The 23,475-nt window shown below is 48.3% G+C and overlaps 1 long non-coding RNA gene across 1 annotated transcript in view; it reads right to left on the bottom strand.

The window, feature by feature from the left end:
• The window catches only part of LOC142771650 (uncharacterized), a 310,230-nt gene that overhangs the window by 192,505 nt on the left and 94,250 nt on the right, over positions 1-23,475 (bottom strand). The window lies entirely within an intron of this gene.

The raw sequence follows: 23,475 nt of genomic DNA on the forward strand, positions 1-23,475 counted from the left end.
GCGCCAGCGTGGCACCACAGTGAGATGACGTGGAATCCCATGCGCAAAGTCGCTCCCTGATGCAGCCAGGTTGACTCAAGCAAGGCAGAATACCCCGTACAGCTGCTGGGTCGACGCTGCTTCGGAGTGTTGCTCTCGGCGGCTGACAAAAGCTTGGCCAACGACTTTTGTGTCAAGAGGAGCCGGCGACGTGGTTTTTCCCGATTGTCCGCGTCCGTCGCCGTCCCGGTGCAGGGTTGACTCATCAACAGCTGCCAGGTGCCAGCAGGCCGCGAAGACCACGTGGAACTTGGGCGAGGCACAACAGCACCCCCGCCGCCAGATGATACATCGGGAGGTCGAGTTGTTCCATGCAGCTCGGCCGGGTCGATGTCGGCGACGTTCCGGCAAGGCTCTTGCTTTCTCGAAGGGCCTGGTCAAACTGGAATGCTCCAAGAGCTGGCCTCTGCGCCCCGCTTCGGTGAAAAGTGGGTGACAAGCTCCAAGAAACGACCTTTGTCAGCCACACACAATGCGACAAGCACCGCGTGCACGCCACTCTCATCGCCAGGCCTCAGATTTTACAAAGCAAACATCTTATCTTAATAACTTAAGCTCAAGGAAACAATGTGCATACCAATCGGGACAAGTGTCCAGTAACTCTTTCATACGTAATTTCATTTGGAATCGAGATAACATTATAATCAAGCTAAACAAGCAAACTGTAGAGCTCGGGACAACGAGGGAGTCAGTAAAAAATTTCTCTATGCCCTCACTGTAACACATTGAAAAAAAAAAGTACACATTAACTAGGTAAAGGTAAACAAAAAAATCAAACAAACCTTCCGCGTCTTTTGACGAGTCAAAACGCTCGACTTAGGGCGTCTGCATTTGTATGAAGGCCACCTCTCTTGTAGCGCACCTCGAAATTGTGCTGCTGCAGTGCTATGCTCCATCTGAGCAAACGACCATTCTTAGGTGACATTTGGTGTAACCAGGTTAGTGGAGAGTGATCAGTTTCTATAATAAACTTAGAGCCAGCAACATAGCAGCCTAGTTTTCGTACGGCCCAAACAATGCAAGCACATTCTTTTTCCGAAGTGCTATAAGCCTCTTCCCTGCTGCTCAATTTGCGACTCAAATACAAAACCGGCCGCTCCTCTCCACTCTGGTCCGTCTGACATAGCACTGCTCCTAAACCGCGTTCGCTTGCATCACACTGAATAGTGAAAGGTTTTGCAAAATCCGGTGCCCTCAAGACGGGTTTCTCACTCAATGCGTGCTTCAGCTTCTGAAAAGCGTCTTCCTTTTTAGAGTCCCATTGAATGTTCACAGGTTCGGTCTTGCGTAAACTATCTGTCAAAGGGCTGGCAATCTCGGAGTAATTCGGGACGTAATGCTGATAGTAACCTATGAGGCCGAGGAATGCTCTCATCTCGGTCTTAGTGCTGGGACGACGATAACCGACCACCGCGGCTACCTTGAGTTCGGACGGTCGACGACGCCCATTTCCTACAATGTGCCCTAAATAGCTTACTTCAGCACAGCCCAAATGACATTTCTCTCTCTTTACCGTAAGACCTGCATTTTCGCATGCTCGCTCAAAATGCACGAGGTATAATGCAATGTCGTCACCCGCCTTGAAGGTGTGGATTAGATCCTTTATCTTTGATTCTCCACCCCCTGAATTTCGATTTCCCACGGACATACGAAGCTCCAGTTCTTTCAGACGGATTTCATGTTCTTTATCCTCGCGATCCCTCCTTATTTCCTCCTCTCTCTGTTCACGGGCTAAGCGCTCACGCTCCTCTTTCTTTGCCAAAATGGTTTCTCTGGCCTCAATGGCCTCTTCTAAACTCACTTCCTCTTTTCCCAAGTGCTCCAAAATTTGTTGTTTTCTTTTAACCGAGCCGACCGAAATATTCAGCTCCTGACAAATTTCGAGGAGTTCTTGGACCTTAAACTTCTCCATCTTAGATATGCACACCGTTTCTCTTCTAGGGTAATTTTGCCCACGAGCCACCCAATTCTTGGTCTGCGAATCAAAATTTACCACAATCACCCTACCACGTTACCGACCATCTGCGCTAACGAGTCTGGCGAAAAGAAGAGCAAACACGCGGCACTCACCACTTCGATGCAGCCGACGCAGGCGAATCCCATAAGCTGCCAGCCACTGTTGCGCCTTTGTGTAGCGTGGTGCGGACTCGGGCCATCCGAGTCCCCGGAGAGGACGAGTAGAGAAGCCGGAGGAGAAAAAAATGTTTATATACAGTATTTACATGGTAGCGTGGTACAACATGAACAGAGAATCACCCACGAGCGCCTCTGCGCTAGCGTTTTTATACATCGTCCGCCTTCCCAAGATCCCTTGCAAAGATAATTTATGCGCAGGATACTCCAATGAGATCGTCGTCTTCCTCTCCGGCCCCGAAGAGGGAAAGCCAAACACCGCCTCCCTCTGAACCTAGGAAAGGGGGCAAGGCATGCCCAGTTCGCTGTTTGGTGAGGGAGACCCCACGCGCCAGCGTGGCACCACAGTGAGATGACGTGGAATCCCATGCGCAAAGTCGCTCCCTGATGCAGCCAGGTTGACTCAAGCAAGGCAGAATACCCCGTACAGCTGCTGGGTCGACGCTGCTTCGGAGTGTTGCTCTCGGCGGCTGACAAAAGCTTGGCCAACGACTTTTGTGTCAAGAGGAGCCGGCGACGTGGTTTTTCCCGATTGTCCGCGTCCGTCGCCGTCCCGGTGCAGGGTTGACTCATCAACAGCTGCCAGGTGCCAGCAGGCCGCGAAGACCACGTGGAACTTGGGCGAGGCACAACAGCGCTGAGTGAAGGGGTGTTCTAGAATATGGGTGTAAGGACCGTAGCATTTATCACGCTGTGCTGACGATGCAACGCTTGCTCGAAAAGGCAAGTGTTTCCACCGCTTTGCTAAGACGACACGGTGGTGGCACCTACCCGTCGCCTTGCGTTCTACACCTTATCACCTCTGAGACGGGCGCGCACGCCGCGCGCTTCGTTTTCCAAGATAACTGCCAGATAGCGCTCATGTCTCACGTGTGACGTGACTTGATGTGCTCGTTCGCCTCCTCTGCACGCTCGAGGCACTCTGACGCAGCGCCTACAGAATACCATACACCGATTTTCTTGCGTAGAGAATCAAATAAACGTTTTGTTCACTCTCTCCAGACATAAGACTATTGTCTTTCGACGACATTTCCAGTGTAACATGCAGATGCAGGGCCTTTTTTTTTGCATCCCTCTTCTAGGCACTGCCAACGGGGGAGGCCAACGTAGGAGGCTGGTCACTTTTTGCGTTTGATTATGATTAGGCACTTTAGGTTTCCGCCTTGAAAAGAATCCTTCTCGTATTGGCAAGTTGCGCTTTCCCGAGATCCAGAACAGTATGTTTGCTGCGAGAACACGCTTCGTATGTGAGTAAGAACACAAAAAAAGAAATGCGGGTACCTGCCCCACCTTGAACTAGGTGCAAAAAAACAACAACAAAAACAAACCTAGAAGCCTTTTCCGCCCCAGTCGATGATGTCATAGACATTGACTGCACCTACTAGGTCATCCACAGTTCCATATTGATAAAAATGAAGGACGTCGTCTTCTGAGAGGGCCATAGACTTAACATAGCATGTTTCAGGGAATTTCATTCAACCAATGTCGCCAAATTATGGACAACAGACTGGAATCCGGGACGTCACCGCACGGATATCTAAGCGCGAAAAATTGACTTTGATTTTCTCCTTGGTAAAGCCATGATGGTGAAATTAACGACATAAGAAGTATCACAGCACAACTTGTCAATAAACACCACTTCATCATTTCACTTTCGTGTCATGACTTTGTGGAAGGAGAGGGGAGGGGTCTCTGGGAACGTGGCACGACCCCTTTTCCCACTAATCAACTAAAAGGGGCTGTCAAGCCCGCACAGTGAGTTTACTCCGTGAAACGTGTCCCGCCATTAATAATAGTACAGCGTTATGGCCATTCAGATAGTATTTGGGAATATCTGTGGCCGAGGGCTCCTGATGTTGCATTGTGAGAGCTGTTTCCTTCCCACTGTTACACCCAACCCCGTGCCCGCCCCCACCATCGCACCCCTAGAAAGCAGGGCACCAAAGACATCACGATGACGGAATTACATCCTCGCTTCGTTTTCACATTAAAGCGAAAGCCTTGAATGTCTCGTACTAATGCCTTGAAAGCAACAGACTGTAGTGTCTACGGACTGAACGTGCCGTCCATCCGTGCGTTCCTTAGAAGAGTGCCAGCAGTTACATCTATCTTTCACCCTCTTTCATTAATCGCTTGATTGATGAGAGTGTAAAAAAAACAAAGAAAAGAGAAAAATACCAGCATATCCACGGAATGAATGATGATGAGTGGGGCGAACCTTCGGAGGGTTTTATCGGTAAACCGTGAATCGTCCATCCGTCCGTCCGTCCGTCCGTCCGTCCGTCCGTCCGTATGTATGTATGTATGTATGTATGTATGTATGTATGTATGTATGTATGTATGTATGTATGTATGTATGTATGTATGTATGTATGTATGTATGTATGTATGTATGTATGTATGTATGTATGTATGTATGTATGTATGTATGTATGTATGTATGTATGTATGTATGTATGTATGTATGTATGTATGTATGTATGTATGTATGTATGTATTGCCATGTTGTACCGTCGCAACTATCAGCTGGATGGTAGGAAATGGCTTCTTGTTATACCTCGCCATTTGCGCTCCAACATGCGCGCGTACTTCCACGCAGACCCTCAAAACGCGCACGCTGGCTTTTTGAAAACATACGACCGGCTTCGTCAGCGATTTTTCTGGCGTGGAATGTACTCGTACGTTCGCAAGTACATGCGCTCCTGCACTGAGTGTCAGCGACGGAAAACAACTTGTCATGTCACTGGCGAATTACAACCATTGCCGTGTCCAGTTCGGCTGTTTGATAGAATCGGCATCGACCTGTATGGCCCACTACCTTGTACTTCTGCGGGAAATCGCTGGATTATTGTGGCCGTTGACCACCTAACCTGTTACGCTGAAACCGCCGCTTTGCCAGCCGCTGCTGCTCGTCATGTCACCTTGTTCATCTTGCGTAGCTTTGTCCTTCGCCATGGCGCGCCACGTGAGCTGCTTAGTGACCGTGGGCGTGTGTTTCTATCGCAAGTCGTCCAGGAGCTTCTCAGTGAGTGCAATATTATTCATCGCACCACTACAAGCTATCACCCACAGACAAACGGTTTGGCAGAGAGTTTTAACCGCACGCTCGGTGATATGCTTTCTATGTACATATCCTCCGACCATTCTAATAGGGACTTGGTGCTCCCTTTCGTGACGTATGCGTATAATACGGCCACGCAAGCAACTACTGGGTTTTCACCTTTTTTTCTACTGTACGGACGTGAGCCCTCTCCTACGCTTGACACGATACTTACTTACCGCCCAGATGCTTCAGAATACCGCCCAGCCTCCGAGCTTGTTCAATGTGCCGAAGAGTGCCACCAATTAGCGCGTTAATTTACGTCCGTCGCACAAGGTCTCCAAAAAGAACGACTTGACCAAGACAAGCCTGCTTACAGCTTCCCCGTAGGCTCATTTGTATGGCTTTCGGTTCCATTCCGGTCACCCGGCCTCTCCCGAAAGTTTGCACCCAAGTACAATGGTCCGTACCGCATCGTTCAATGCACGTCACCGGTCAACTACGTCGTCGAACCAGTGACACCTGCCGAAGACAGTTGATGCCGTGGTCGTGAGACAGTCCACATCAGCCGCTTAATACCTTACTATGATCCCCTTGTGCTTGCTTCGCCGTGAGTCGCCAGGATGGCTGCTCTTCACCACCGGGGCAAACGTAGTGGGGAAGAGGGAGAGAGACAGTATCTAGTTGGAGCACCTGAAAGACGACTACGACGAAGAGCTGAGCTCGTGACAGTGACTGATGCCTTTAGAACCAGGCAGTTGGTTTTATTCAATGAACCCCCATATAGTTTGTTTGTGTGTATGTATGTATGTATGTATGTATGTATGTATGTATGTATGTATGTATGTATGTATGTATGTATGTATGTATGTATGTATGTATGTATGTATGTATGTATGTGGTCACTTATACGAGACAGGAGAGTCAGACCCACAGCTTTAGGAGCTTCGCCCCTAAAAAACAAAAACAAAAAACTTGGCATAGTCAGACGAGCGGCCACAGGCTTTCGCCAAACACACTTTAGCGTTTACAAACTGTCCTTAAATTTTTTGCATCCATTGAGAAGCTTGCTTTTTTTTTTAGGAAACAACCAACTTCAGGGAATGAGGGTATGCAGGGGGGGGGGGGGAGGTAGATTGCGGCAGAAACTTGGCCCCCTGAGAATGCACACCACTACGCACGCCTACGCGTGGACATGTGCGTACCTCTGATTTCTGCACTTTGACGCTGGCGCTATCTATAAACGTCGTGTTAAATATTCTTTGCTCCTCGGCCGCTTCTCCAACAAGCTCGACTCACTGCTCACGCTCGCTGCTCGAGTTGAGACGTGCCCGAAACAGATGCCGCAACTCAAAGTGTTTTCCTTCTCGCTTCCCTCTGTGCGGGACCGGCGTTTCAGTGGAGTGACAGTCAAACGACAAGAATGTCTTGCCTAGAACTCTGCAAACCAGAAACTGTTCTCTCCTTTTCCTCTTCCACCCAAACCTTTCCCCGCATGGAATACCAGATCGTGTCGTCGAGCCGGTGCCAGAAAAACATGCCATTCTGCCATCAGACGAAGAATGCGCAAACTGACAGCGTTTACTCAATTACGCCAACCTTACAACGAAACATTGTACGGTAAGACAGTCGGCGTCAAAACAAAACGGCCTAAAAATGCACACAAATAGCGATGGCCGTGGTGAACGAGTATTTAAGTGAATTGTATATATATATATATATATATATATATATATATATATATATATATATATATATATATATATATATATATGTATATATATATATATATATATATATATATATATATATATATATATATATATATATATATATATATATATATATATAGGGCCTTCAGAATTACGTACCTGTGTATTTTCTACTAAAAGAAAACACCACCTAATATTTACGTATTGATGTTGCACCTCAGATATGCGCTATATATTCGCTTTTTTATCGGCAATGTTGACGAGTGTGAACGCAGCCATCAGTTCAAGATGGCTGGCCGTTCAGCAGGTGCTCAAATTTTGACCTGATGGTTGAATAGTACAACAGACAGACACACAGACAAAAATTTCTGCATTCAAATGTCCAAAAACAGGCTATCATGTTTAAAAAAAACTAGCAGGGTTCCTTGAACATTCGCCTAACGCAACTCGAAGGCGAACGTCACGTTACCTTTCTTTTTTCTTCTCAGTCAACGTACCGATAAGCTGATCCTCAGTCGCCTGTTGGCCTTGAAATATCAATAATTTATTTACCATTTTCATATTCGATGAATTTTCAGGACAACATTATAGAATGTTTGCTAGCTAGCAAGATCGACTAATTCATTTACCGTTTTCATGTTCGATGACTTTTCAGGACAACATTGTAGAATTTTTGCTAGCAACATCGACTTGTGGTCAAGGCGAGTTAGGTACACTGCGAGTAGTCGCCTCAGCCCAGTCGAAGAAAGTATAACAATAATAATTTAAGCCTTCTGCCGATCAGAACAGACGCAGATTTAGAGTGGCGACAGCTGTCACGCAGGCCTCAATATGGCCGCCGTCCGCCGCCCTTCGCGAAGCCGGCGTCACCTGCGGGCCATCTCGAAAGGCGCGCCGAAAGAGACAGCTCGCACCCTGCCGCACAATCCGCGTGGTTAACCTTGGTTCCCTCCCAGTGCGCATTCACTAATCGTTAGGAAGCGAAGCGCGCGCAAAATGCGGTCACGTTCGACACGGATTGTCTGCGCCGCGTCGCGCGTTTCGACTGCGTAAAATGAGCGCCAGGTCGACGTTCAACAGTATAGCGAGGGCACGCCCCCCATTCAACTGCGCAAAGACCTGAGCGTAGACAAGACTGCCGTCCGCTAATGCATATGCACCGGTGAGATACCAGTCGCGGCTGCGCAGCGTAGCGAGATGTGAACGACGAAGTCCAATGCTGGTTGGTGAAACCATAGTATGTATGGGAGGCTATTGTGGGACGTAGCGTAAGTAGTACCTGACAAGTGTTGGTTGAATTCGTACGCTGAGGATAACGTGGAGGCATTGATTGATCGAAGGGTGCGTTAGTTTGAAGGACTGATTTGAAAGTATATGATAACGGAGGATGAAAGTCAAACAGTGAAAGGAGCGCGTTCGCACGGCCTGACGGCGCAATTATTATGGAGTGGCCGCGCTCCTGTGCAGTGTCATGAGCACGCCGCTTGTGGCCGACTAAAAGCTTTTCTCGGCGATCGAGTGCTTGGTTTGGTTTTTGCAAACGGGGCTCACGTACACAAGCCGTACTATTCGAGAAATGACATTCGAGAGATGTTTGGCCCGAGATTTCCTGTAAGTGAGTGAGTCAGCGAGTGTGTGTGTGTGTGTGTGTGTGTGTGTGTGTGTGTGTGTGTGTGTGTGAGAGGGGGGGGTAGCCAACGCTTAAGTGATTGAATAACTGAGCGAGGTAGCGAGTGAGTGTTGAAAGTCTGAGCGAATAATTGCATGAAACATTTGAGAGAGATATATATATAAGGGAAAGGCAGGGAGGTTAACCACAAGAGTATTCCAGTTTGCTACCTTGTGCTTAGAGAAGGGAAAAAATGGGAGTAAAATAACGAAAGGGAACAAGAAGAAAATTTAGTGACAGTAGGAAAAATTGTAGTAACTGGAGCACTATCCGAGCTCTAAGAAGCAAAGCTGTCCGCAAACAGCCACAGTTTCTCTCTAAGTCTGGCGGCTTGCAGGAACCGTGACAACGCCCTCAGATCAGCTCGTCATCCGGACCGAATAGGTCAGGGCACCAGGGTTTAGTTCTCTGTCAGGGGCCGGTTGTCCAGCTGGCCTAGTGTGGATTAGAGGGTTGCTTTTTCGCAGTTCAAGCGGGTGCCGTCACAGAGAAAGTGCGCGACTGTTTCGTTGCCCCCGCATATTTCAAATAACGGGCTGTCAGCCATTCCAATCACAAATGAATGGACATTTGAGAACGGCACTCCGAGCTACAGACGGGACCACAAAGTAGTGTGACATGGTGATAGGCTGAGTGGCAGACGTAACTGGAGAGCAGGATCTAAAGTATTAGCCCTGCACATGTGAATGTTGGTAATGCCAGAAGTCTAGCGTTAGGCGACGGACTAGCACACGAAGTTCTTTTGCGGTCAAGATCTTTAAAGGGGAATGGCGACATTGCTTACCCCATCATGGGCAGATTGGGCAGCAGCGTCCACTTGGTCATTGCCCCGAATGCCGCGATGACTAGGCAGCCTGTGGAATATCAATCAATTTGTGCACCTTTTCAATTCTTTCATGGTGAACTTGCCGCTACGAGCTGTTCATGGAAGCCATCACGTAAAGCGGGTGGTAGAATTTGGAGGTTTGCTTTGCTATCGCAAAAGAGAGCCCACGAGTTAGGTGTCTGAGTGTCGGTGTAGCATTCCATTGGGCTCTGCCGAACGTGTGTACTGGTCGAGACACCCTCCCCCAAGTGTACGGAGGGCCTTCAGCTATTTCGTCGATGTAAGCGAAAGAGTCCACGAACACCTAAGCTGAGACTTTCGCGCTTGTTGGAGACTCGGCGGACCATGCAGCCCATCTATTCTCCAACCTTTGCTTGTGAAGTGTTGTCTCGACCCTGCGGTGTCATTGAATGCAGAGTTCAATGACGCGGACCTCCTGTGCCTCGTTAATAGGTCCACTGTGCAGGGAAATGTTTAAGGACGAAGAGCACATCGCTGACGGCCGAACGTGCGCGAATTATGACTTCTGTGTGAGAACAGATAGGCCGCATGCTCTGCCGAGTCTCTAACAAGCGGGGAGGTCTTAAACGCAAGGGTGCGCTTCGTGTCGCACATGCTTTTGTCACTAGTCACATCTTGTTTGCGACTCCGTACCTGCACTAATGGAAGCACGATGAAGATTCTTTGGAGGTCACCCTCCACAAAATCATCATGAGAGCCCTAGATCTCACGATCACTACATCCAATGCAAAACGTCTTGCCTTGGGAGTGGTAAACCACCTACCGGGAGCTCCGGGAGGCTCACCTAGCAAATCAATACACGCGCCTGGCGCAGACCTCGTCAGGCAGACGACTCATAGATCGCCTACGCATTGGGCATGAATTCCACACAGAGGAGCGGGTGCCCGAACACTGGAAATACGCGATGCATGTTCGACCCCTCTCCATCAATATGTCTCGTGAGCCACACGCTGGCCGTCGGGAGGCACGAGCTCTTGCTCTCCGGCGCCGATTCGGCTCTAAACAAAACATGTTTTGAACGGACATCGCCGGCTCTTACCGCGGTGCTTGGTATACGGCCGCCGTAGTCCACCAAGACAGGCAGGTGGATGGTCTGTCCTTTCGCGCATCCAATGCTACTCATGCTGAAGAGGTGGACATAGAAATAGCTATTTCACACGACAGTTCTAAAATCATATCAGACTCCAAAGGAGCTTGCAAAAACTTTCCACTAAGATGAATGTCCCCCTAGCTGCCGAAATTCTTAAATCTTGTCCGCGTGTATGTTACCCCTCTCCCGGCTCAATAATCTCGACTCCTGGCCATGAGGGCCTCACAGGCAATGATGCGGTGCACGATGCTGCTCGCGAACTCATTACTCGGGCCACTTCATCTGCGCCCGATGACCACTGTGGTCCAGAAGAGAACCCTTCTCTTCTCGCCCGATGGCCACTGTGGTCCAGAAGAGAACCCTTCTCTCCTAACTTCCGAGGTCCTCGGTGACGGCCATCGCCAACTGGACGGCCTACACCTGGTCTTCGAGGGTCTCGCTCAGAAGGGCAGCTTGCCATCGTTCCGCAAGGTGGCCCGTTTCGGAAGATATTCCTCGAACGATGTGTCCCTGGCAGCCTAGCTCCGGGCACAGCAACAACCGTTGGACAAATAAAGTTTATGCAACTCAACTCAACTCTCCTAACTTATAGAGAGATAATTGCCCATTACCGGCACTCCCATCAGCTCTTTCCTGCGACTCGCAAAAGACACATGAAGGCGGACGAGAGATTTCTTCTCCGTCTATTCACTAATACGCTATACTGTGCCTGGCAGTGCTTAAACAATTTGACTCTTTCTTTTTCGGCCTCTGCCAGTACTGTGCGGAGGTGGCTGATACCTACCACATGGTATGGGCATGTCAGCTCAATCCTTCTTTACCCCCGAACCCAATTACAACCAGAGAGGAGTGGGAGGCAGCCCTGCTCGGTTGCCAAAACCTTCCGGCCCAACAAGCCATAGTCCAGGGTGCCACGGCAGCGGATACGACTAATGGAGTCCCGGACTAGGGGTTCTATCTAGTACTGTACGGAAGCTGACCCACTAGAGACTAGTTTTCCTGGCAATATCTCTGTTTTTTTTAAGAAATGATTGCCACTATCATCACCACCAAGACTAAGCAACCAGCTTTCCCACTTTAGTGCTGAAAGAAGGCGTTTTTCAGTGTAAGGCTGATTCTCGAAAGGCATTAAGGGAAAACATTTTATTCAATAAGAGTACAAGTGCAGTTCTTGAACATATGAGAGATTAGTAATCTGTGTTTAGAAAAATTGTTTAAAATTTTACAGTACTAAGTACTCAACTATGGGAGCGCAATAAGTCGTCCTGATATCTTTAGAACAAATGTTGAAAACACGATGTACTCTACTATAGCCTATAGGAGAGCAATGAGCTGTCCCAGTTTAATAACGAGGATAAACGCTCTGTGTGTTTGGAACAAGTAGGGAACGATTTGGAGTACTTGGTACTCTACTATGGGGGAGCACTATAGTCCGTGGAGGGATTCCATTCCGCCACGCACTGTCGACGGAGTGAATTGGAGAAGTAGTAATGCCGCTTTTGTTATGCTGAAAAGCCTCCGTTCTCGATCTGGTTAAATTGCAGATTTCGGCCGTCAATTGAAGTAGCTTCACTTGTGAACTACACAATGAAAAGTAATGCGAAAATAAAAGTAAGCTTTAATGTTATCCTTTAGGCGAATGAATACGAGGTGAAAAAAGTTGTTTGAGACTGGGCCGTTTGAATGTTCACCAATCATTCTTCGCTAATGAAAGAGCTGGTTGAACCAAGAAGCCCAAAAACTATAACAATCATGTATGAAATACCTATGGGTCCCTGGACATATCGGTATTACTGGAAATCAATTAGCCGATGATGCAGCCCGCTCAGCCCATGAAGGAACACGCGTGGTCCCGATTTCTCTACCAAGGACTGATGCAGCAAGACAACTTTACCTGCTGGCTCGAGATCTTACACGCACGTTCTGGTCGTCTACCTGCTTCCAAAGGTGTCACTTATATGAACTGGATCCTTCACTCAAGATACAGCTACCTTCACAACTTTCCCACTCCGATGCGACACTGTTATGCCGCCTTTGTTTGGGAGTTGCATTCACAAAGGTCTACTCCTTTCGCATTGGTATGACAGACACCTATACATGTGACTTCTGCGAAACTGAAGAGACCATCGAACACGTCCTGTGCAGCTGCGCTTGCTACGAAGCACAGCGATGCCACCTCCGGATGGTTTTGAACCAACTGGACGCTAGACCATTCTCTGTGCAAAAGATTCTGGGACCTTGGGCGTCTGGCTCAATCACGCAGAAAGCAACTAAACCACTCCTACATTACTTGAAGACAACAAACATGAGCGACCGCCTGTAGACTGTGTGTGCTCCCCCGAGTCTGCTCGTGATTGTGTGGACCTTTCTTATCTCTCTGCAAACTCTTTTCTCCCCTTCACCCCTTCCCCAGTGCAGGGTATCAAACAGGATGTGTGTCTGGTTAACCTCCCTGCCTTTCCTGGCATCTTTATCTCTCCCTCTCTCTCTCTTGACTTTAAAATGAACAGTCTTTTTACGCAATGCTTAAGAGGGCACATGCGAGAGCGTGGCATTTACGAATGCGCATTCTCGTCTCCTTGGAATGGCGAGCAGTTCGGCATGCAACATCTGCGCCAGCGAGGAAACGCTTGAGCACATTCTATGCCACTGCCCAGCATACCAGTCTGAACGACGTATTATGGAAGCCAAGCTCTGTCAGCTGGATTCACGGCCGCTTACAGAAGGGAAGATCCTGGGACCTCGGCCAACGATTTCGCGTACGCGCAAAGCCACGAAAGACCTCTTGTACTTCTTTAGGACCACCAGACTTCATGAGCGCTTGTGAAAAAAACAGTGTGAGACCGCGCTGTGTGGACTGTCTCGAGTGACTATTCATCTTTCTCTTTCTTACTGCCCTACTTTTCTATCTCTTTCCTTTCTAGTATCCCCCTTTCCTCCTTTTCAAGTGTAGGGTAGCCAACCAAGCCAAGCTTGGTTAACTTCCCTGCCTTTCCTTTCTATTTATCTCTCTTTCTCTTTCACGGAACGTTCATTATATTACTTGAACGTTCGCGGTCTAGCGGAAAGACTTAAAAGCGGGGCCAGGCAACTACTCCGCAAAGCCCATTCAACAACGCCCCCAGAAGAGCAACTAATTCACGCTGACTCACGCACCAGGCATGAGAGTGCTCGTCTCAGAAGTGCTCGCCCTTATCTCAACGGGTGTCCATCATGCAGGGGCAAGCTCGAGAGCCCGACGAGAGGCGGGGACCATCTCACGACCAAGGACAGCTCTTCGTATTCTCCCTTGCCAAAGGCGTGCAAGCGTACACAGAGACGCGATATCTGCAACAACCGATATGTATAAGTCGTTACCTACTCCGCAAGAGAAAGGGCCCACTTACGCGGATACCGTAACGACGCGACCGCAAGCATACATCTTTTTCAACCCGCATATGTACAAAGCAAACGTACAAAGCAATGCAATAAAGACATCTGAATCGAATAAATAATATGTTGCTAGCCCTTGCAAAACAAAACGAATTCGGCAGATCTCGCGTACCTAAGGAATCGACGTTATGTGAAGTCCGTAGAGGGAAGGTGATCCTGGTATAATTTTTTTTATTCAGCGACATGTTACGTAGTGATGCTAGGCATATCTACAAATGTTGCACGAACAGACATATGTTGAAGAGTTTCAGATGTTGATATAACCGCTTGTTTGCACTTGCGCAACGGTGTCAACAGGAAGATGAGTATTAGCAACACCAAAAGCGATGAGCTGATATGAAGCGCTGGTGCTCGCGAGGATGGCGGCCCAGGACACTGCTATGTAATTCAACTTCAGGGCATGGCACCTAATCACAATAACGTTAATCCAACGTGATGGCTCTATGATAAGAGTATATATGCAATGTGTATAAAATTAGATAACCAGCAATGCAGGCACAATTGTCGTTTCGCGATATTTGCGTCTATTTGAAATGTAGTTCCGAGAACTGGCGTGGTTTTGTGGTAAAATGCTTGTCTACCACGCAGAATGCTTGCGTTGGATTCCTGTTAAGACCCTGACATTCATTCTTTGCATTCTGTCGGGTCAACGCTGCCGATATCAAGTTCTGCATACCGCGCGCGCGTTGTAATTACCCATGTGTGTTCTCGTCCTTCCTGCGCGGATACTAAGCATACTAAGAGTTGATCACCAGTGGCACACACCCGTACATCAGTGGCACACACCCACCAGTGGTATGTGTCACTGTTTGGCAGGAAGTGTTTGACGACGTATGTGACAAAATTGTGACATCATTCACGTCTTAACCAGAGCGTCATATTGGTCGAACCGTCTTATCATTCCATACTCATTTTGGTTCACGCCAAGCTAAGCGGGTGATCAAAAGTGCATCAAGGCGTAAGCGGGTAGATAAATAGATAGATAGATAGATAGATAGATAGATAGATAGATAGATAGATAGATAGATAGATAGATAGATAGATAGATAGACGCCAAAAACGATTGCAGTAGGCAAAGAAATGCTTCGAATTTAATACAAAAATATAGAAACCATTCGAGACATACAACTGCATCTGAACAGATAGTGACGCACAGCGCAACACAACAGAACTCTTATGGCAATTTTTTGCGAGGAATAAAGAAAAAGTAGCGCTGCTTGTGTTCGCGAAAGTGCGGCACACGTGCACGCCAGACTGTCGACTCGATCGCCGACGCAGCGCGCTGGATACAGTAAATATGCGCAGCCAAGGTCCACGGGACGGCTTGTGGCACTCCCACCGAACCACTCACGATCCATATGCGGCCTTGAAAAAGGAAAGCGTTACAGCATCCCGTAACGACCGACACGACGAGTGAAGGCAGCCGATTGAGTGTACCCTTACAAAATCATTATACGGGGACTGTTGCGCGTTTTTTGCATTCATTAAATTGCCTGTACACATGCAGTTGAGTACTGCATCTGAATACTCAACGTAAAGGTATTACAGGGAATCATTCCTGACAAACAAGTGCACCTTAAGGCTCAGTAGCATCCAGATGCAATTCGAAGGGAGAAAGCGGGTTGAGTATACCCATAGAAAATTTTTAGATGTACACCCTTCAGTTTCTGGTGCATTCATGTGACACGCATCAATGTACTGCACTTGATACTCAACGCAGATGTGTTGCTCGAAATGGAAGGAAAATATGAGGAAAAGAACGGCGGGGAGTTTAACCAGCCTATAGGCAGTTGGTTTGCTACCCTGCGCATGAGAGGGGGAGATGAAAGATAGGGAGCAGAGAGGGAAGAGAGATAAACACAGCACATTCGGCAGCACACGCGAAATCATTCGCGTTATGCAAGTACACGTAAATTTTCAATAGCAATCTTCTCAAAAGCGATTCTAAATAGCAATCCATGCTGCCCTTTGCCGTTTTGGCAGAGTTCTCGTGCGGGCGTGACCACCAGTATTGCGAGAACGGAGACCTCTAACATCAAGGGACGTTTCGCGATTGTTTTTCCCGCTAGGGCAAAGCGCGCATGCGCGGTGGCCTTGAGAAAAAAGGCGGGTTAGAGCGCGCATAGCCGGTTGAGTGTTCCCTTCCAAAGACATTGCAGGGACTCTGTCGCGTTTCTGTTGCATTTCAATGCATTAGTTAAATTGTTTGTGTACACATACATTAGAACACTGCATAGGCTGCTGCTCGCTTCACATGAAATCGAGTATCAAAATGTGCGGGAACTGCCGTAGTTTTGATGCCGAGCTCCACAGCCAATCATTAGAGGCCGAAGTGGACAGTCCACCAAGTGGACACCACGAAAATTGTGCCCCTGTATCCTGTCTTAGATGAGCATGCCGTGAAGTCGCTACGTTTCGTGGACTCGCTCGCTGGATTCCGTGCCGACCGGTTGTGACCTCGCGATCACCGACGTCAGCGTAGCCCTGGCCGACTGGGCTGGCCCTACGCCATTTCCTGACGCCGATCTCCGACGACAGCGTAGCTTTGACCTACTGGACTTGCCCTACGTCATCTCCTGACGCCGACAAGAGCTCTCGCAAGTGGTGCCCCGTCCTTGGACTCCTGTGACCGTGTTTCCATCTTTACTATCTCTCCTATCCCCTCGATATGTCCTCGCTTTCTGTTCCAGCGCATCTCACTTTCTCTGTCTCTACACCCTTATTCCTATTCTTTTAATTCTTCCTCACCCCCATCCCTTGTGAGCTACTGTTGAGGTGTCGCACTCTGATGCAGACAGTTACGGGGCTCACTTTCCTCTTCTTTTTCTACTTACAAACATAAACACTTCCTCGCTACGTTTCGTGGCATTTTTGAACGTCCACAAGGGATGTGAACGTCTGCTACCACGAATTTCCGTGCGACATTAAATGGCGTTGAAAGCCCAAACGACTTCATAAAAGATCTTTACTTCCAACGAAAATAGTACATGCAGCGTAGTGTCAATGACCTAATCACCAACGCTATTTTCCAAGAGTTCATGGCGTCTCGAAAAAACCCCCAACGAAAGGACACTCTTGTTTTCTCTAATGGAGTTACCATTTGTCTAAGCGGGTGAAATTACATTCCTTGAAATTAACTTGAACAGCGCCAACCACACCTCTTCACCTCTACCTCCTCTCCCAGCAACCACTGCAGCGCCTCTAGAATGTACACTAGGAAACTACGAGTGCGTAAGCACGCGGGCGCACTGGATCTACCAGACGCTTGGGCATCTCGGGCACTGCTGCGACGTGTGATCATCGAGCGGCCGTGCCTCGGATATGCTGAAAGAGTACGCCAGTGGCGTCTGTTCATGGAGCGCGCTCTCGCAAAGGTGGACAAACAATATGGCGTTTGCGATACCTTCACAAAAGCTAGTGCGTCATCCTGCAGATTCATAGCACCGCCGAGTTTACACGGACAGCAGTGGCACTGCCATCGAGAGTGCCACCGCTGAGCGCGTCGGCACAGAAACGGTGGGCCATCGAGTTGAGTATTGCGTACTTGCGGTGATGTTTTTAGGGGCGCAGCTTCTTAAGCAGTAGGTCGTGTGTCCGCGATGTGTGTAGTAGTAGTAGTAGTAGTAGTAGTAGTAGTAGTAGTGGTAGTAGTAGTAGTAGTAGTAGTAGTAGTAGTAGTAGTAGTAGTAGTAGTAGTAGAAGGTAGCCACCATTCGTTTATACCATGGAATGTCCACTGGGTGGTGGTACTTCTATATAATGAATATATGATGAAAAGATACGAGATAGCGGTGTTTGTAGTATTCGTTAGATGAACGGACGGATGCACGGACGGACAGACAAGCAAACGCCCAGATGGACTGACGCGTGCAGGGACAGACAAAAAGACAAACAGATGCATGGACGGACGGATGAACGCACGGACGCATGGAAGGATGCACACATGGACAGACGTACGTACGGACGAATGGATGGACTGACGCACCGATGAACGGATGCACGGACGGACGGATGCATGGATGAACGCACGAACGGGCGGACGAACGAACGCACATATGGACGGACTGATGGACGCTTTGCCCCACTCATGATCATTCAGTCCGTGGATGTGCTGTGATTTTTCGCCACTGCATGCCACTTGCTTATATACACGTCAAATCGTCGTATTTAACGTTACTTTTATCATGTTTTCTTTCTCAATCACTCTTTCAGTGCATCGCCTAGAACCGCAGCGCCCAAAGGAGCTCTAACGGAAAGATGAGCACACGCCCATCTTAGCAGCCAGGAGCCATACAGCCCCTCAACTACAGCTATACACGCGAGGGGAGTGGAGCCTGCTCATTGACACGAATGGCACTACTTTAGGTTTTTTCAGGGACTTCAGTAGCAATGGGTAGCCCTAATTAGTCCTATTTCCCCTTGATAGCCCCTTGAGTTTTTGTGCACATGTATGCCAACGTTGTCGTGTATATAAGGACGATGACGTTTTCATTTCAACGCAGTGATGTTTGTCGTGGTACATATATGTGCCAAAGTGTATGTGCCTTTATACTGGAATAATATGAGACCTTTAATTTCAGTACATAGTGTAAATAACCTTTTTCTAAACAGGGGAGCCAAATGCTGTTGTCCTTTTGGCTCACGGCGTAATATTTGTCAAAACGGGCTCATCAAGTGTGAGGCTTTATTCTCTTCCATAGTAGGGTACCTAGTACTCTTAATCGTCACCCACTAGTTCTAAACGCACGCTCACGCACAATTTCCATGAAACGCAATGCCTAAGCCCGTCTTGTTTATAAATTCGGGCAGTACTGCGCCGCGTCGTAATTATGTCAACAGCACCTCATCAAGTGGGAGACCCACGGGGCGGCTTTATACTCTCTCATGGTAGACTACCTAGTACTTATTCTAAATTCTTAGCCCCCCCCCCCCCTTTTTTTTTAAACACCCAGGTAAAGTCTCATATTTTCTTCATCGCGTAGGACAGCCGCTTACAGCCCTTCCATACATAGTTTAGTTCTAGTGTACTGTGAATCACCTACTATTTATTCTAAACACTTGTCTGAATGTGCTGATATGTGCCTCTTGTTGCTCTAATGTTATCAATGTTTTGTACAGTGTAAAAAAACTTTTTCTAAACTTTTTTTTTTCTGTTGACGCCTGACGCGGTTCTACGTTTCTGCCAGGCAAAATTACTTACTCCTTGCACTACCTGACATTTAAACACTGCCTATTAAAAAAACAAAAAGCATTGGCGCAAGCCTGTGCTTGAACAGCTGCTTACCACGAAGATGGCCTTGGATTCAATTTTCGCTGGAACCGTAGTTTTGTTTTATTTATTTTTTATTTGTATACATCTCAGAATTTCTCTGACGGATAACGCTTATTTATTGTTTACAAGCAAAGACGCCGACGGCGACACCGAAGTCCACTCCGGAATTTCTGCGAAACGGGCTCTTGAACGCTTATCGTTCAAACACAACACACATCCGTCTGTACGCATGCATTGGTACGCGGGTTTGGTGCACTGTGAACACACACACACACACACACACACACACACACACACACACACACACACACACACACACACACACACACACACACACACACACACACACACACACACACACACACACACACACCAGCGGGTACGAGTATGTCATCCGTGATGTAGTTGCTGAACACCCCAGCAAATGGCTGGTACGCAATGATTTAACGCAAGCGGCCCCACGTATACGGACAACGCATATGAGGGAGAGATAGAGGGCTGAAAGACAGAAACTGAGCGCTATCTCCTTTAGCAAAGCCCTTGCTTTCTGGCGGAGTACGCGCCATTCGTCTCCGTCCGCCTCCGCAACTATACATTGGGAAGCCAATAGATAATATATACCGCAGTATGTGCTCTTGTTGAATGCTTTTTCTCGCTCAGTGGTTTATAGCGACGCTGACCGACAGACACACTCGCGTGTTCTGCGCGGGCGGTAAGCGAGCGGGTGCGGTTGATGTTGTCGCGGTTGGAAAGAAATGTCCTGGCTAACGTCTGGTGCATTTGTGTCTGTATAGTTTGCTTTGCCGGCTGAGCGGTGGAGTGTCGGACACATGCGTCGCCCGAACGCCACTTAGCTAGCTGGAACGCGGTCTTTACGCCCTTGTAAGACCTTTCTTAGAAACACCTGTAGAGGGAACTCTGGCACTGCGATCGTCCAGCCACCGTGGGAATGACGGGCAGTAGGCGGATTTGCCTGAACTTCGTCCTTGCGACGTGGAACGCACTTGTGCCCGTTTGTTTAGCGTTCTGTTTCGATGATTCTTCGGGTAATAAAACAATGGCTCGTTGGGAAGTTAGTGGGCCGATGTGAATTGGTGTGTATAAATGAACATTTCGGGAACGTCGGCTTGCGGCAACGTGGTGGCAGGCAACACGGAGTTGAAAGAACGAAGAATAGAACAATCCGTGAGCTATATTTTATACCCAACATGCTGGATGGTTGCAACGCTGGCTGAAACGTCGTGCGTCGCAGCTCCCGTAGACACTTGCGCCACGGTTCCCTCTGGTGAATATTGAAGGGAAACTTCGTACGGTCACGCTCAACATTTATTGCAGCGCGCTAGTTGATTGATATGTGGGGTTTAACGTCCCAAAACCACCATATGATTACGAGAGACGCCGTATTGGAGGGCTACGGAAATTTCGACCACCTGGGTTTCTTTAACGTGCACCCAAATCTGAGCACACGGGCCTACAACGTTTCCGCCTCCATCGGAAATGCAGCCGCTACAACCAGGATTCGAACCCACGACCTGTGGATCAGCAGCCGAGTACCTTAGCCACTAGACCACCACGGCGGGGCAGCACGCTAGTTAAAGAGACCCCAACAGAACGTTAAACTGGTTTTGAAAATACCGCTAAGAGAAATAGTTTGATTCGCCAGTTTATTTTTTTTTTCTACCTAGACGCCGATTTGCGGTGCTGGCGCCATTTTCGAGCTCAAACTGCGTGTTGCAACTAATATTGAGCGCGAATGTTCAAGAAAACATGCATATATAGCAGCTGCGTGCAAGATGTATATGCACATGTGCATACACACCTTTTATGTTCTAGCGGGCTACGGCTGACGCCGTGAAGGGAGTCTTGACGTGCGACCGGCCAAGCTGTCCGAAACTGGAACGATTCCGAATAAGTATAGTCCGAGATCCGGTATCGACATACACGCGAAAGGACTGAACAAGTAATCACGCGAACGAAGGTGAATCGGAGAATAGGTAACTCCGAAATCACGGAAAACGGAAACTTCGGTGAATTATCAACGCAGAGAGCGTTCATTGATGAGTGAGTGACCATCATGCAAATTCATACATAAATACGTACGTACGTACACGCGTAAGTACGTAATTATGGAGACAAACTTAAAGAATCACAGCAAGACTTCACCGATGAAGTACGGCATAATTCATAGATCTGGAGTCAAACAGACCACCTGATTTGGCGGTCTTATAAAAAAAAAAACCTTTTTTTTCTCGCCTCCGCCCCTCCCCCACCACCATCGCATTCCGCTCCATTGCGTTAATATTGTCGCGGTACAACGCGAATAAAACACAGATACACCTTGGGACGACGAAAGCAGCGTGTCCTGAACAGCTCAGTCACAAGATCGTCTTCTTCAGCCTCGAGAGAAGCTAGAGGCCCACTACCTCGTGCCCACTAAATGCCCCATCATCGTTATCGTCCACATGTAGACACGCGTCATTTGCCTCTCTCCCAAAGAGCATCGCCCCGATGCGCAGTCTGTAATGCAGTTTTTTTCTAAATTAAAGTATCATGCAATCACTCGCTGACGTAGGGTTTCATGCGGACTACATGAACGAGTTCAGGATGGTGCTGGCGACGCCTTGTACTATACGAACAGTCGGGAACAACTTTGTAAGTGACATCGCTCAGTCGTCGCACAACTAGGTACGGTCCAAAGTATCTTCTTAAAAGTTTTTCGGAAAGTCCTCGTTTTCGTATGGGCGTCCAAACCCATACTTTGTCGCCAGTTTGGTAGACGACTGTTCTGCGGTGAGCATTGTAGCGGCCTGCATCGTAGTCTTGCTGCTGGCAGATCCGTAAACGTGGAAGTTGCCTAGCTTCTTCTGCGCGTTCCGTAAACGTGTCGGCGTCCGGGACGATGTCGTCGCCTTCGTGCGGTAACATTGCATCTAACATGGTTCGTACTTCCCGTCCATGAACGTGGCTGAAAGGTGTCATGCGGGTCGTTTCTTGCTTGGCCGTGTTGTATGCAAACGTTATGTAAGGCAAGATTGTATCCCAGTTTTTGTGTTCGACGTCAACGTACATCGAAAGCATGTCTTCAATGGTTTTATTTAGACGCTCTGTCAGCCCGTTTGTTTGTGGGTGGTATGCGGTGGTCTTACGATGCGTTGTTCCACTCAGCATCAAAACATGGTTCAAAAGAGCTGCTGTAAATGCGGTTCCTCTGTCTGTGATTACGACGGTTGGTGCACCATGCCTCAGTACAATATTCTCGATAAAAAATCTTGCCACCTCCGCTGCTGTACCTCTCTTGGTAGCCTTTGTCTCGGCATAACGGGTCAAATAATCCGTCGCGACGATAACCCATAAGTTGCCTGCAGTAGAAGTAGGGAGTGGGCCCAAAATGTCCATGCCGATCTGGTGGAATGGAGTCATTGGGACCTGTACGGGTTGCAGGAGGCCAGCTGGTTTAGTTGGCGGTGACTTGCGTCGCTGGCAGTCGAGACAGGTACGGACGTGGTGCTTCACGGCTGTGGTTAGTCTTGGCCAGTAATACCTTTGCTGTACCCTGGCCAACGTTCTTGTGTAACCCAAGTGGCCAGAGGTAACCTCGTTGTGGCATGCTTTCAGTACTTCGGTGCGAAGGGCTGCTGGGATGACGAGCAGATAGGCAGATCCCGTTGACGAAAAATTTCTTTTATAGAGTACTCCGCCACGTAAACAAAATGATGACAACGCTCTTGCGAAAACTCTTGGCGCCTTCCGAGATCTGCCATCCAAGTAGGTAATTAAGCCAAGCAACTCAGCGTCGTCTCGTTGTTGCTGCGCAATTGTGGTCGTGTCGAGGACCCCGAGAAATGATGTTTCCTCCTCCTCGGTTAGGGTTGCCGACTCAATGGGTGAACGGGACAAACAGTCGGCGTCCATATGTCGCTTCCCTGACTTATGTACGATTGTCATATCGAATTCCTGCAGCCTGAGACTCCAACACGCTAATCGGCCGGTAGGGTCTTTAAGATTAGTTAACCAACACAGTGAGTGGTGGTCGCTAATTACTTTGAAGGGGCGGCCATATAAATACGGACGAAATTTTGTAACCGCCAATACCACGGCGAGACACTCCTTCTCAGTCGTGGAGTAATTAGCCTCAGCACGTGTTAACGTTCTGCTTGCGTAAGCGATTACCCTTTCTGCGCCATCTTGCTGCTGCACAAGCACAGCTCCCAGACCGACATTGCTAGCATCGGTGTGAAGCA

Source organism: Rhipicephalus microplus, chromosome 9 (assembly GCF_043290135.1).
Source record: "Rhipicephalus microplus isolate Deutch F79 chromosome 9, USDA_Rmic, whole genome shotgun sequence".
In the NCBI taxonomy this organism is placed as follows: domain Eukaryota; kingdom Metazoa; phylum Arthropoda; class Arachnida; order Ixodida; family Ixodidae; genus Rhipicephalus; species Rhipicephalus microplus.